This window comes from Idiotropiscis lumnitzeri, unplaced genomic scaffold (genome assembly GCF_059441095.1).
Source record: "Idiotropiscis lumnitzeri isolate Australia: NSW breed Sydney's pygmy pipehorse unplaced genomic scaffold, RoL_Ilum_1.0 HiC_scaffold_23, whole genome shotgun sequence".
Classification (NCBI taxonomy): Eukaryota; Metazoa; Chordata; class Actinopteri; order Syngnathiformes; family Syngnathidae; genus Idiotropiscis; species Idiotropiscis lumnitzeri.
Genome location: NW_028283561.1, coordinates 2,607,366 through 2,619,851, shown reverse-complemented (window position 1 = coordinate 2,619,851; position 12,486 = coordinate 2,607,366). Strand labels below are relative to the sequence as shown.

Genomic DNA, 12,486 nt, shown 5'->3' with positions numbered 1-12,486 from the left:
ATAATGCTTATCCATTCCAAAGTCAGCCTGTTTTTTTAATCTAAAAAACAACAACAACGAAATATAAAGGATAGAAGGCAGGAGACCAATAAAATATATGCAATTTGCTTGTAAGATTCCCTGAAATCTATATGGGTTGTTTACCTGTATACTTTTGGTCCTCCTGAGCCTTGGGATAGTAATATGGTCTGGGTCTGAGGCGCAAAGTTCAGGGGCAGGATTTGACAATGATTCGTCAGAATCTGTGTCGTTATTCCAAGGAAGATTCAGCCCATATTTTTTGTCCAAGGGAGGAGACTGGGTTGCATCAGAGTCCAAGAGAAAATTGAGAACCCATTAAATACTTAATCCCCAGAGGAATCTGCACAGAAAAAGGTCTTAATTCTATTTGAAAAAAAAAAAAAAACTAAAATATTGATGAATGATATGACAAAATAATGTAATAACAAAATTAATTGACCGTAACAAAAAGCTCCCGGGAGGAAAACTACATTAAATGTTTTTTTAACAGGGCAGTGAAAATATTGGAAAATAAAAACGATAATAAATAAAATAATATAAAAAAAGAATTCAATGTGTATCGATGGACCCATATGAAATACTTATATCGCTATGTACTTATCAGCCATATCGCCCAGCCCAATATGTAACTGCAACTTCAAAACCTCGGGCCATAACAGGATTGTAACATGGGATGCATATCTTCATTCCTAAATTTGTAGATCCCGAGGAGGCTGCTCAATGGTCCTGGTAATCTAAACCTCAACCAATTCGGTCACAGCCAATGTTCTCCATCCTTGTTAAGAAGTTTTGAAATGATTTAATAGATATACTATTGCAAACTATACCAGAATTTTAGACATTTTAAACTTTTGATCACAATTTTACCTATTTTCTAAAAATCTGAAGAATCCACATGCCAAATCACCTGCTGTAGACACATAGGTTCTGTTCTGACAGATAATTCAGTTACAGGTTGTGTACTTAAAGCCAATAAGAGGGCAATGCAGCAGTCGACAACCTGACGAAAGCTTAAGTCTCCCAATGAGAGAACTGTAGTGGCTGGTAGGTTCTTAGATTGTAACATAGTAAAGACATATACTAGGCATAACTGTATATCATATGATGATGAGGGAAAATATTATTAGCTACGATTTATGTCCAGATATATTAGAAAACTTGTCCAACCAGCACAGGTCTATCTAATGTCAAGGGAGAATCACCCCTGTGTGGGGGAGCGACTCACGCCTCGGCAAGTAGGAATCCAGACACGGACAGCAGACTATAAGTTTCCGGCCGGGAGAGATGAAACCTCAGTGAACAGGTCTGATCTCTGAACCTCCAGTTCTCTCCAAGCCTTTTATTGAATATCATAAGTCACGTCGACATGTGCCGACACATTTCAATCAATACAGAAATCAATACAAGTACATACGACCGATTCAAAGGTACCTAAATTGTCAAGGGCATGTTTACTTCGGTCCAGCTGGTGTTTACTTGGTCCATGTCCGCCTCCCCTCATGTGTGTTCAGGAGTGGAGTTTGTTCGGTTGCCCTGACCTAAGTGGTCGTCCTAACCTAAGTGCGGTGGTGTGATGGTTAGTTCCTAGATTTTAGTTAATAAATGAACTAGAGTTAGTAACAATATCATGAAACTTTATGTGTTATGTATTTATGTGTTATGTATTTAAACTGTGCATAACATTGGACTGTATGTAAAATCAAACTGTTGTGTGATATTAGACTGTGTGTGTGATATTAGACTGTGTGTGATATTATTTTATTACATTCGATAACATGATTGCTCCTATAATGTTCTTCACATTTCCTTGTGGATTATTTTTAATACAAATCAAGCATTGTCTGCAAAAGTTTTTTGCATATTGTGTGAACCCAAATGAATTAAAGTGTTTGTTTATTTGATCAACCATGCCCCCTGTTGACACATGGCATGGTCCGTGTGTCACAATTGCTGCCCATGAAAATAGAGATCGAGGCAGCCATGGCTTATCATCCGGACCGCTGTAAAGTCCGTTGTCATATGTTGCTCCTTTTTTTATCCACAATCGTTTTTCTGCATCAGACACTATCTTGTGCCTTTCCTTGAGAATGTCTTGCAAGTCATCAGTTTCATCTGCCTTGATCTCAGCTTTACAAACAACGGTATTTTCTGCTGCTGCAGCTTTTGCCGCCTGATCAGCAAACCTGTTTCCTACTACCACTGGGTCATTTCCCTTAAGATGTGCTTCACACTTACAAATAGCTAGCAATGAGGGCAGCTGGATCGCAGCCAGGAGGTTAACAAGCAACGATTTATGTTTGACCTCTTTTCCTGTTGTTGTGATAAACCCACGAAGCTGCCATTGACGGCAAAACGTGTGTGCAGAGCTGTATGCGTACTGGCTGTCTGTGTACACTGTGACGGGCCTGCCCTCATAAATCAAGCATGCTTTCGTGAGAGCGACCAGCTCAGCTGCCTGAGCAGACATATTTGAGGCTAGTTTTCCTGCTGCGACTATGGTGGTTGCGGTTGTTACTGCATAACCTGCATGACTTTTGCCACACTGATCTTTAAACGCGGATCCGTCAACAAATATGACATCCCCCTCTGCTAGGGGTATATCAGTGATGTCTGGTCTAGGTTTATACATAACGTCAGTTTCTGTTACGCAATCGTGTGGGGTACCATCATGCGGTGTGGGCATCAGAGTTGCTGGATTCAATGTTGTACATCGTTCAATCGTGAGGTTAGGTTGTGATAGTAGGAGTGCTGTGTAGGACAGGTGTCTTGCTGGTGAAAGAAATGACATTTTTGATTCCAGCAACAAAGCTGAGACCGCATGTGGCACCTTTAGGGTTAGCTGGTGATAGAGGACTACCTCAGCTGATGCTTGTACTGCTAGGGCGGCTGCCACTACAGCTTGAACACAGTATGGGGTTGCCCTGGCAACAGGGTCTAAGTATTGCGAGTAATATGCTACTGGCTTAAGCCTAATGCCATGGTGTTGCAATAATACTGAGGTCATGTAATCTCGCTTAGCATCTACTGTTTGAATGAATGGCTTGGAATAATCAGGCAATGCTAGTGCTGCAGTATCAGTTATTGCCAATTTCAATTTGTCAAAAGCTGTGTCAGTAGACTTTGTCCAACTCAATTTTGCTGACATTGCCATTGGATCAGTGTGTATCATGTTTTGTAATGGCTTTGCCAGGAGCGCGTAATCTATTACCCAAATTCGGCAGTAGTTGCATAACCCTAGAAAAGCCATTAATTGTTTTTTAGTAGTTGGTTTTGGTGTCGCTACGATAGCTGCTTTTCGGTCTTGACTAATTGTTCTCCCGTCCTGTGTGAGTGTGTGTCCCAAATATTTAACCTCCCTCCTCCACAGTTGGAGCTTATTTTTAGAAACTTTGTTTCCTGTTTCTGCCAAATGTTGCAATAGTGCAACTGTATCGATCTTACATTGGCTCTGTGTCGGGGATGCGACCAGAATGTCGTCTACGTACACAATGATTTGGCTACCCTCTGGTGGGTCAAATTGGGATAGACAGTTAGCGATAGCTTCTGAAAAGATAGTGGGTGATTCAGCATATCCCTGTGGTAATCGAGTGAATGTCAATTTTGCCTTCTTAAATGTGAATGCGAACCAAACTTGTGCTTTCTCTGATAGCGGAATGCTAAAAAATGCATTGCTGAGATCTATTACCGTGAAGTACTGTGAATCTGATCGAAGCGAATTCAACAATGTGTGTGGATTTGGCACATTTGGGGTTCGTTGTATGACTGCGCTATTAACTGCTCGGAGATCTTGCACTAACCTCCATCCCTCTGAGGGTGGGGCCTTTTTTACTGGAAAAATAGGTGTATTGCATTCCGCTTCAGGTGCTTGTATCAAAATTCCTGCTTCCTTTAATGCATTTATTATTGGCTCAATTCCATTTTCAGCATCAGGTTTGGCTGTGGGAAATATTTCAACCCATTTTGAAAATACATCAATAATCACCAAACAATATTCATACCCTCGTGACTTGGATAATTGAATGAAGTCCATATGTATCGTATGAAATGGGTGTTCAGGCTCTGGAAACGAGCCTCTTTTTGGTTTGATTTTAGTTAATAAATGAACTAGAGTTAGTAACAATATCATGAAACTTTATGTGTTATGTATTTATGTGTTATGTATTTAAACTGTGCATAACATTGGACTGTATGTAAAATCAAACTGTTGTGTGATATTAGACTGTGTGTGTGATATTAGACTGTGTGTGATATTATTTTATTACATTCGATGACATGATTGCTCCTATAATGTTCTTCACATTTCCCTCCTTTTTATCGTAATGTAATAACACATCAAACTTACACCATCTCATGCATGACTTTCAGTGTAGTTATCATATCCTTCTTACACTACTTCAAATTCGTAGCTGGCATCTTCATAATCCGCCAGCAACGTTTCTACTTCCTCCTGTAGGCTAACCTTTGCACTTTCAAACATGCGGTCAAAGATTTTCAATATCACATGTCTTAAACAGGGGATACAACAGCACCCTACCACAGATAACAATGCGACCCCGACACATATGGAAACAAACACAGGTATGAGAACATCTTTCCATTGTCCGAACATGTTACTAAACCAACCTATCACGGGGTGATCAATACCAGAATGAATATGCATAGTTTCAGATAACATTTGGAGTCCCTGGAGAGTTTTTGTGATCGATCCATCGGGGGCCGTATTGTTAGGGATGAACATACAACACTGGTCCTGGAAAATAGAGCAGACTCCACCGGCCTCAGCCAACAGCATATCTAATGCCATCCGGTTTTGAAATGCTGTTAGAGAGGTTGCGTCGAGCTGTTCGGCCAGTGCCATTCCTAGAGCGTGTGTGTAATTAGTGAGAGTCAACACATTGTAATGGATGTAATTAATGCGATCAACATTTTTATTTGGGGTAATCCAAATGAAGATTGATTCCCACCCTGCCGCAATTTGGTCCACCAATTTGTATTCGTTTGGCACCCCCCTCGGCACCCCTATGGCATCGATATACGTTGGATTGGGTCCCATATTCAAAGGTGCAATGTTTCGTCTCCTCCTATTATTTAGAGTGTGTGTCTTGACTATGGCTATGTGAGCTGGGAAGATTAGAATTACGTGTGCACATGACCCACTCCATTCCTCGGGGAGATGCCCCCGGAGAGTCTTCCCCCCACACCACCACCTAACATCCCGTCGTTGGTACACGAGTCGATTATTAGTTGGCACAATAATGGTTGTGTTACACATAAAATCTGGCACTGTTCCGACAGACGGGCAGGTGTTACCGGAACAATTTCTAGCTATGCAGGCATAGTTCCCCTCCTGGGGAACCTGGAAGTAAGGGGGCTGATGGTTCGTTTTCCCCCGTATTCGAACTGGGGTGACCCCTTTCATGAGTCCTACGTCAGCCGGCCCCTTGCTCCACAGGGAGTTGGGCAGCCCCTTCAGGGCTTGCTCTTCCACATCTGTTAGCAAAATACATCACATCTCCAGAGGTGGATGCATGTGCACCTGCGGGTGCATTGTGACCCTGAGTGTGAGTTTGAGCCTCGACCATCCAGTAGATGGGGAGGTCTCTAGTTTCTCCCCACTCCGAGTCCAATCCCTAATAGTGGACACCAATGTGGCAGAGACAGCGTTGTCGCTCCACTCGTCTTGGTGTGCCTTTGTTATGGATATATGTTTACTCCCTGGGTCCGGCATTAAGTCCAAAATGCATGCTGGTGGGTCCACCGTACAGAATGAGGCGGGCCCTCGGAAAACAAAATACATCACTTGGACTATGCTCGGGCCACACCGGAGCAAAGCCTCGGTGTAGGGCTCATCTGGCCCCGGGGTCCTACTATATCTTATGGTCATGTGTAATTCTTCTGCTGGCATTGTATCATACTCTCCCACAAGGTGTTTTTTTGACAAATCAATGATATGCTCTGCGGTGTGGGTCACATCTGCCGAGGGGAATTCCAAACTCCACCAGTAATATGGCACGTCCTCAGCTTCCGTGACCATCACAGGAACGCAGTCTAGGGGACAGTGAATTACTTTAAACACCCCTTTATTTGTGGGAACAATGGCTAGTTCCATTTGGAGCATATCTGCCCGTCCCAACAAGTTATGTGGGCACCTAGCCATCATTAGGACTCGGCTAGTGGAAGCTACCTCCCTATTCTGGCCCCATTCCAATCTTACAACTTCACTCAAAGGAACTTTCGCCTCCTCCCCACTCGCCCCCGTCATTACTACCACACGCTTAGATTTTGGCACACTGGCTGTCTCTCTAATTACAGATCTTTCCGCCCCTGTGTCTGCGAGGCACATCATAGGCTTATTGTTTACATATACCAAAGTTTCTGGTCTTAGTTTTGAATGCACGTCTTTTTCAGACAGCTGGACCTCTATCTGATTTCGGCCACAATGTTTATCTAACACAACACTTTTCCTCCCTTCATCCGTCCGGACTTCTCCTAGTCATGCCTGCTTGCCATCTCTCTCCCGACATTCTCTGGCAAAATGCCCAGATCTAAAACAAACAAAACAAAGTCCTTTCCTCCTTGCCTCCTCGTTATCACAATCTATCCATGCTTTTATTTGTGGTTTAAGGCCGAACAAAATTGCTTGCTTCAATTGCTGGTTGAAGGGCCCATTAGGGTGACCATCTTCACTGATACCACTGTTTATTTTAAATACTGGGTACAATCTAGCCCTGTACTCTTGTACTGTTTCTTCCATCGACTGTGTAGTTTGACTAATCTTAGCATAGTTTGGATGTTTTACAAACACACGACGCATATTTGCAAAAATGGAGTCTGGATTGCTTAAACTATTAACAACCTCGCCTGGTGACATAATAAGATCGTTACTTTTCCCTGTGTATGGGCTCCACTGCCCTTTGCACTGGTGCCATTTTAACCCTGTAATTTGCATGAGTGCCTGCTGCATTTCGGGGCCATTTAGATGATAACTTTGTTGCAAGTCAATTATTCCCTGAACGCACCCTTCTACATCATCAGTGGGTTTTGGAACATGTTCGAGGACCTTAATCATTTGTTCTTTTGTCCAAGGCCTATGAACCAATACATAATGAGGTTGGCCGTCTTCCCCTGCTCTCGGATTTGCCACCTGGATGAGCGGGAAGGTCTCAGTGGGTTTACTTACCTCGGGTCCCTCCAGGAGGATTGGCGTTCCCCCCATCTCTTTATTCCATGATAACTCGGGCCCTTGACCCCTACGCGTCATCATGTGTGGCCCCGCATTATGTGATGTGGAATTAAGGTCATATCTCGGCGGCGGTATTGTCGGGTACAGCTGTGTCGTAGTGGGTGTGAATGTAACATTATCATCTTGTAATGGTGGTTTTACTTTTTTCATTCGTGTCTTTTCCCCCTCTTCTATATTTTGTGTTGCATTTAACTGCTGTTCTACGCTTGGCCCCGTAAACAGCTGTTCCTTCCTTATTTTAATCACTCGCTTACGTCCCCTTCCCTGTGTCTCATCATCTTCAGCACGAGCAACATTAATACCACTTTGGCTCTCCCCCTCTTTCTTACGCATCTCCTCATGCCAAACTCTAGCCTGCCTCAATTGTTTCCCTGGTGTATCACGAGTACGTTGCTTTTGCCGGTCATGAATGGACAGGTTTCTCAACAACTCCCCCGTCTCTCTTACTCCAGCCAAGTCTGGATCAAATTGATAGCGTCCTTTCCATTTACCCAAGTACTTCGTACTACCCGGGAACTTGAGTTCCATCTTTTTTACCATATCGGGTGATTTTGACCTGTCAGGTCTGGCTCCCCTTTTTTTATCTTTCTTCCCCATTGTCTGCTTGTTAGTAGTCACACAAAAATACTTTGAGAGATTCTCTGGAGAAATGCTACGTGCTCGTTCACTTCCCCTGATGTCAAGCTTCTACCTTTTGACCTAGCGTCTCAGGAGGACATCAGCTTGGTGTTTAAATTTCACGGAACGTGAACGATTTTAGATCTCCTTCAAATACTCTCCACGCACACACATATAATCCGCAGTTAGTATGTCAGTCACAGGCCTGGTCAATTCACTGTCTCACTTGTTCGGACCCGAACCACCCGGGAGTTCCGTTACCCAGGTGCACCGTTAAAACAACTGGTTTTTAATCTGCAGAAGCTACGTTATCTGCAGTAATGTTTTCTTGACTAAACCAAATCTACAGAAGTTACGTTATCTGCAACAATGTTCCAAATCTGCAGAAGTTACGTTATCTGCAGTGAACAACAACAATAGTGAAGTAGCTAAGTCTCATACCAAAAACCGTCTAGGTGCCGTGGTACCCAAAATACTTCAAGAAGTTTTTGTCTTACCCCTTGCCGTCCGTGTCTTTCCTCTGGTTCAGTCGGATGTCAACCGGGGCACTCGTCGGGAGATCCTGCGAGACCGGCCTCAAAATCAGGACGAGATGAGGTTTTTTAAGTCCTGGTTGCTGTGCACAGTCTTTTCCTCCGGTCGTCACCGCCTCCCCCTCCGCATGACCCGGTCAACACCCGTTTTGAAGGACCGAAGGACCACTGTAAAATGTCAAGGGAGAATCACCCCTGTGTGGGGGAGCGACTCACGCCTCGGCAAGTAGGAATCCAGACACGGACAGCAGACTATAAGTTTCCGGCCGGGAGAGATGAAACCTCAGTGAACAGGTCTGATCTCTGAACCTCCAGTTCTCTCCAAGCCTTTTATTGAATATCATAAGTCACGTCGACATGTGCCGACACATTTCAATCAATCCAGAAATCAATACAAGTACATACGACCGATTCAAAGGTACCTAAATTGTCAAGGGCATGTTTACTTCGGTCCAGCTGGTGTTTACTTGGTCCATGTCCGCCTCCCCTCATGTGTGTTCAGGAGTGGAGTTTGTTCGGTTGCCCTGACCTAAGTGGTCGTCCTAACCTAAGTGCGGTGGTGTGATGGTTAGTTCCTAGATTTTAGTTAATAAATGAACTAGAGTTAGTAACAATATCATGAAACTTTATGTGTTATGTATTTATGTGTTATGTATTTAAACTGTGCATAACATTGGACTGTATGTAAAATCAAACTGTTGTGTGATATTAGACTGTGTGTGTGATATTAGACTGTGTGTGATATTATTTTATTACATTCGATAACATGATTGCTCCTATAATGTTCTTCACATCTAACTGTAATTTTAACATCTCAAGACACGACAGGATGACCACATGATACGCATACCTCCTTTTCAGAGTCTGTCAAAACTTGAGAAGGCTGCTTCGATGTTCTGGTGGCATCAACCTCAGCCGATTCAGTCATTGTCGGTTGTCCTCCATCCTAATGAACAAGTTGAATATTAATTTAATGAATTAAAAAAAGAAAATGGATCAGAATTTTACACATTTTAGGCTTTGGCCACCCAAAACAAAAACTAACAAGTTCACGAATGAAACAAAACCAATTACTTTAGCGCATGACAATTAATCTTCAGTAGAGATATGTTGTGACTGATATTTCAGTCACAGGTTGTCTTTTGAACGCCACCAGGGCCGCAATGGAGCACAGGACAGCCAAAAGTCTTCTTGTCGGACACCTGTAGTGGCTGGTAGGTTCTAAGATTATAACATAGTAAAGGCACATACAACTCCTAACTGTATTTCATATGATAATGAAGGAAAAGATGATTAGCTATGATTTATGTCAACAATAAAAATGGCTCTACGGGGTCCCCACAAACACAAACCTGACAGTTGGGTGTCAGATGGCCAACATACCTGACACGCAATTCAACTCAACTGGACCCCACAACACAAGAAAAAGCTGAGTGAGCCTCAAACCAGACATACACATTCACTGACAAATATCCTGTGACACCAGATATATTAGAAGTCTTGTCTAATCAGCACACGTCTATCTAACTGCAATTTTAACATCTCGAGACACGACAGGATGAGTACACGATACGCATACCTCCATTTCTGAGTCTGTAAAGCCTGGAGGAGGCTGCTTCGATGTTTTAGTAGCATCATAAATTTATTGAATTAATTATATTTGAGGTTGGATTAGATTTTTACACATTTTAAGCCTTAGCCACCCAAAACAAAACATAAGCTCATGAATGAAATAAAACTAATTAATTTCGCCCATGCCAATTAATCTTCTGTAGACACGTGTTGTGACCAGTGTTGTTTTTGGCAGGCATTTTAGATTTTGTCCAAGTCATTTGGACAAAGTGCTGATTTGTTTACATCACATTTAGTCATCCCAATTCGTTATAGTTTTAGTCCAGTTTTAGTCAACGAAAACTAAAAAAAGGGTTTTAGTCCAGTTTTAATCGACGGAAACGCAAAAAAAGTTTTACCCTAGTTTTCGTCAATTTATTCACAAAGGTTTTAGTCCAAGCGGCACGGTGGCCCAACTGGTTAGCAGGATGGCCTCACAATATTGAGGTCGTAGGTACGATTCTGGCTCCGGCCTTCCTGCGTGGGTTTCCTCTGGGTAATTCGGTTTCCTCCCATATTCTTAAAACATGCATGGCAAGTTGCTTGGACACTCTAATTGCCCCTAGGCATGAGTGTGAGCGTGGATGGTTGTTCGTCTATGTATGCCCTGCGATTGGCTGGACACCAATTCAAGGGTGTACCTCGCCTACTGCCGAAGACAGCTGGGATCGGCTCCAACACCCCCCGCGACCCTAGTGAGGAGAAGCGGTACAGATAACGGATGGATGGATGGATGGGTTTAAGTCCATTTGAGTTAAAACAAGGCATTCAAGGTTTCCACCCAATAACAAAGACTTTTGGATGGACTACAAAGGATTCTTCATTACAAACAGAAAAAAGTGGCAACAGTGGAATCAATGCTCACTGCTCCAAAATAAGCAGAGAAGCAAAACATTTTGTTGGGCAACTGTTGTGGCTTTATTTCACTAAAAGCAACATAAAATAATTTATGAACCACATGCTAACAATTTTGTCTCGTCAACGAAAAAAATTCATGTACATCACGTCATGTTTTCGTCATAAAAGAACCTCGTTTAGCTTGTCATCGTCATTAAAAAAGGGGCGTTAACGAAGTATTTTCGTCATAGTCATCAGTGACGAAAACAACACTGGTTGTGACTGATATTTCAGTCCCAGGTTGTCTCCTGAACACCACCAATTGGGCAAGGGGGCGCAGGAAAGCCTGGGGTCTTCTATTTTTACAGTATAGAAAGGCTAAATATCAAATTGAAACAGTGTTTTATATCATGAATATACAGGGTTGGTGCTGGTTCTGGTAGGGAAACCACAACATAAAGATGTCCTTAATTAGTCCCACAATGGGGATATTTGCAATATGGCATATGATGGCCTAACAGGGCCACCGCCCAGAAAAGAGTAACGCAGAACTTTGTAATACTGTCACTCCCTGACCAGTTCGTTGTTCCTGAAGAGCCAAACTTTGACTCAGACCCACAAATTTGAATTACAGATAGTGGACAATGGAGAACTCCCCCAGTCAGTCAGCATGTTCAACTTCCATAGAAACCTCAACATACATTTATTAGATTGCCAAACTAATTGGAAACTACATCACCAGAACACCACAAGTGGGCTCTGTTATTGTACTTAAAGATGCATCTTACAAACCTGTGTTCTCCAAGGCCAGCTGGTCCATAGTCTTAAGTTATTTCTTCGCCAACATCAATGTCTCGGAGCGCAAACAGACAGAGGTGTGGTCTGTCCTCTGTTGTCTTCTTCTTCATTTTACAGTTGGGGTGCATGTGGTCATCATTAACCAGTCTTCCCAGACTGCCATCTTCTTGAGCGGCATCAACACTTAAAATAGATTTAAAAAAAAAAAAAACAATTATTCAATCAATGTCAGAAATTAATCTTTGAGACAATCTTGTGTACACAAAACATAAAAATAGGAAATCCACAATTTTTAAATCTTCTAAATCAAATCATACAAGAAATTTCTATTGGAATCAGACCCTATTAACAGCTTGTCTTTGAGACTTCATGGTCTATATTTTCATTTGTACAGATTCAACGCATGAATAAAAGTAATTACCGTATTTTCGCAGTCATAAGCAAACAAAGCGCCCTGTCAGTCGATGCGTCCATTAAATGGACAAAGTACCACTCACGTCCATCAGCCCTTGTCATCAACGAGCTGTTGGAAGTGCATGTTAGCACACCCTGCTGGGCAAAGAGTGAGTTGTCCATGCTTACAATCGACCGTGACAAATACACCATCTGACTATAATGTTTGGGTGATGGTGTTGGAAAAAGCTGGACAAAGGGCAGCTGTCCACAATGTTTTAGTCTGTCTTATCATTTATGTTATTGCAAGCAAGAAACGTCCCAGGTTTAGACAACAGACAAAAAGTCCAAAGCATAACAGCACATCTCTTTAAACAGCCATGCAAATCTCTCTAAACAGCTATGGGATTGTGGGTCTCTGCTCCCAGAATG

At 42.5% G+C, this 12,486-nt stretch overlaps 1 long non-coding RNA gene across 2 annotated transcripts; it reads right to left on the bottom strand.

Moving 5' to 3' along the window:
• Positions 1 to 8,385: 8,385 nt before the first annotated feature.
• On the bottom strand, positions 8,386 to 11,838 carry LOC148316068 (uncharacterized). Of its 2 annotated transcripts, none has more exons than XR_015840379.1 (3): positions 11,656 to 11,838; positions 9,266 to 9,361; positions 8,386 to 8,583 (listed from the first exon to the last, which is right to left on the bottom strand). It is a non-coding gene; the product is annotated as an uncharacterized LOC148316068 (long non-coding RNA). The 2 variants fall into 2 exon arrangements; XR_015840380.1 differs by lacking the exon at positions 8,386 to 8,583 and adding an exon at positions 8,763 to 8,962.
• Between the last annotated feature and the right edge of the window lie 648 nt (positions 11,839 to 12,486).